The sequence below is a fragment of the Sinocyclocheilus anshuiensis genome, unplaced genomic scaffold (assembly GCF_001515605.1).
Source record: "Sinocyclocheilus anshuiensis isolate Anshui unplaced genomic scaffold, SAMN03320099.WGS_v1.1 scaffold446, whole genome shotgun sequence".
Lineage (NCBI taxonomy): Eukaryota > Metazoa > Chordata > Actinopteri > Cypriniformes > Cyprinidae > Sinocyclocheilus > Sinocyclocheilus anshuiensis.
Genome location: NW_015544247.1, coordinates 3,653,105 through 3,656,902, shown reverse-complemented (window position 1 = coordinate 3,656,902; position 3,798 = coordinate 3,653,105).

The following is a 3,798-nucleotide window of genomic DNA, read 5'->3' as shown; positions in this document are numbered from 1 at the left end:
CACACCACTGTTCAGCAAAAGACCGCATGTTTTTTTTTCCTGTTTCACTTATGTTTTTGAACTAATAGGCTTTGAAGAACTGCACTGTCATTTATTATTTTACATCTATGACGCAGGCCATATTACAAACTATAATAACACGTATTTATATTTCGCGCGGCAGCTCCGAGCAGACCTCTATGCATTTTTCCAAATGTCAGTATCGCATTGTAATTATGGAAGCAAATCTTCTGGGAGAATAATTATAAGCATCCCGTACACTGTTTTATTTTTTTTATTTTTTTTCCCAGTTTTTCATTTCAGCGCCAAAAAAAAAGCTTGTAAACAAACCGCAATGCACCACGAGAGGTCGAGCAGTTTGAGTGCATCGCCATTCACCTGTACTGCTAAGGTAAATCAAGCATGGGGCATTTCAAAGACTAATTGCCAGGTACATCTCAGCAGAAAGAACTGTTTATGGGTAATCATCAGCAGGTGGGGTGCTTAATATGGTGGATGGGTGGCCAAAAAAACCTCTCCGTTTTACCAAGCCATGGAAAATGACCCAAATAAATGCAGCACGCTCTGAGCAAAACCTGGAAACCTTGCATTTGAATGAATCCCCAATTTTTGACTAGTGGACGTTTCAAAGGCATCTGATACTGATCTATAATTTTAATCACAAATTTATTTATTTTGACGCCAGATCAACATTTGATTTGTCCAAATTCCAGCAGGATGCCATTAACCAACTACAATCTCAAAGAAACACCAATGCATATTTAGCATATACTATGAATACAAATAAGATGTGTCTTTTGTGATGAATGACTAGACATAGCCTTTTTTTCTTTTCATTTAACATTGTTTAACTCCAGCAACAATAATCCTATACCTTTCTAACCTTCTAACCCATCATCAAATGGACACAAATCTCCTTTTCTGCAAACTAAATGCAGACATTGTTGCTTACAGCCGTGACCTGATGTGGCTCCACCCCTAATCAAATAGATTACCACTTGAGTCAATTTAAACAGCGCATTATTTGATCCAGAGTCAGAAATACACATATTAGTACTTGCATTAACATAATCAGGCATTAACCGTTGCATGTTCAGTACAGTAAGTAAAGTATCATGTCCTCCTTCAAGACAAATTTCATTCAGGTAGAGTGAGCATAAGCCTAATTAGTAATTATTTACTTATTTTCACTATATTATGTCGGCGTAATATCCTTGTTAACGTCCAAACAGCCTAAGGCTTTTCCTTACGTGCTTATCTGAAGAAAGAGGCTAAGTGTATTGTGATTTCAGTGAGGGAAGAATAAGCATAATCCTAATTGATTTTCATTAAGTGCGCTGCTGTAGAGCCCATGACTGGCCTACTTTCTCGACGTTCGAATTAATCCTTTATCCCCATTTTTATAGGAGAAAAAAAAAATCCTAAGGACTGTCTCAGTAGCGATTTATGTGTTCAGCAATTTGATTAAAAAAAAAACACAGGGGATGAACACTAATTGTCTAATGTTTTTACGATTATTCATTCTCCGGATCTCTGTCATCCATTTTTGCTATTGAAGTGTTCATAGCACACAGAATAATATATTGTGACATTGTCTCTCTGTGATGATGATGCTCATGTGAACAGTACTTCTTCAAATACAGTTACAAAAATGTTTAACCGGCAAGCATTTCCTTTTCTTTCTTCTAATGTGGACAATACAGAAGTTTATGAATACAGTCAAATAAGCAACTGAACCTGTGATCCTCTCTTATGAAATGTAGACATAAATGAACATTTCCCCAAACAGATTTCCTGTCAATTTTCCATATCATGTAGATCAACAGATCAGACTGTTGTAAATTTTTTTCTCTTTTCTCATGTTTTAAGCAAATTTGCTCTTCAAAACATCCGTTTAATAGCAACAACGTGTTTCACTCGTTCATTTTATTCAGATCCACAAGCACATGCATGAGCTGACAATTTCATCAAGCCTAACACCATGATGCAACAACCCTTTCAAAAGGTCCTCTCCCCTCAGTATTTTTTTCGGGGCCATTTCCAGCATTCTAGGTCTTTTTTTTTCTTCTTCTTCACAGAGTGGCAAACATGGAAATAAAACAACAAAAATAAGCCCCCCTGACAAACTGGACGAGTTCAGTGAAGTTGCAGGAGGACTGGAGTGGAGAGGAAGCAGATAGGATTGTTTGCTGAAAAGGCTGCCTCAGTTCAGTGCACTGGTGTCTGAAGACCTCTATTCATTCTGAAGGCCAGAGGGGCCGTGGCAGTCTGGGTAGGGTCCCGCAGGCACTGAGGCACGGGGCCAGGCCTGGACCTCTCCGCACTGCCAACTCGCCTCAAACCCTGACCTAACGGCCAGACGCGACAGGAGGGAGCAGGAGAGCGAGAGCAATTTAGTCTCAGCGGCTACTCATTCATTCAAAAGCTTATCACATGCAGGGCTCACGATTGTGTAATTACGTGTTACGTTTAAGACCTCGGCAGTGAATTTAAGGGGGGAAAACACAGCAGAGAAATGAATAAATACATGTGGACACTATGGAATAAGCAACCAGTTAAAGCATTGGATTGTTTTTGGAGGTTGCACAAATGAATAATTTTAAAAGTCTTCCTAAATTGTTTTGTGTGCCTTGAGACAAACAGAAAGAGGAGAATTTCAAAGTAATGTATTTAGCTGTCATTTCTTAAGCTAAGTATTTACGGACCCAAACAATCTGTGATTTAAACTTTATATTCCACTAGATCAATAGATTTGTTAAATACCAATATTGAAAGTGCATATGGCTTTCATTGCAATCTCAATTATTCTATCCATGCCTACCAAAATAGTAGGCGTTTTTAATGTACAGACTGCCAATTTAATAAAAATCTCTCACTCTTTCTATCCTACTATCACTTTTTTAGCTGAAGAAAGTGACCTTTCAACCTAGAGTGTGTTTGCATTAAGGCTTCACTCTGTCCATGGCACGAAACAGCATTGATTGTTAGTGTTTACCAGTAAACAGTAGGTATAATCGTGTAGAATTAAGCCGGTATATCTGATAGCACAGCCTGGGGTTCATCAGTCCCATAAGAGTCCAGGGCCCGTATGTATAAAACTTCTCAGAAATGCTCTTAAGAATAGTCTTAAGCTTTGACTTAAGTGTCAAAAAATTATTAGTTACAAGTAGGACTTTTCTAAGAGAAGGAATCTTTTATAAAAAAGCTAAAAGCAACTTTTAGTAAAGTCTAAGACTGATTCTTAAGTGTTGACTGAGGTGACACTTAAGTGTTGTGAACGAAGGACTACAATGATGTCAACACAAAATGTCCGACCTCGACCTCTGAATCAGCCAATAGTGAGCCTGCTCATGTAAAGTCACAGCAGCACAACACCAAGCATTTAATGTAACTACAATAAAGTCATTTAATTAAGACACTGAAATATTTTAATATTTAAATGTATTTTTAAATGCTTTGCATTGCGCAAAATTATCACAAATTATTACTGATGTTTCGTTTTCTGTTGGTTTACAGTTGGAGCAATGATGTGAACATGAGTTCCATCAATGGTTCCAGCAACTCCATGAAAGCCCACAATCCTCATAAAAGTGGCTTGTTTTTGCAGTATTGGCAGTCAGTTGGAAAGTCAATAAACTGCCATATATTAGTGGCCAAAAGTGATGTCCGGCCTAGGAAATTTGACATATTTTCATCCTTAATTAAAAAAAAAAATGTGCAAGATTTTGTAAGCATATTGCATAGTTGCTTAGTCAGTTGTTTTATTTGTGATAATAATGCAATGAAACAAGCCAAATT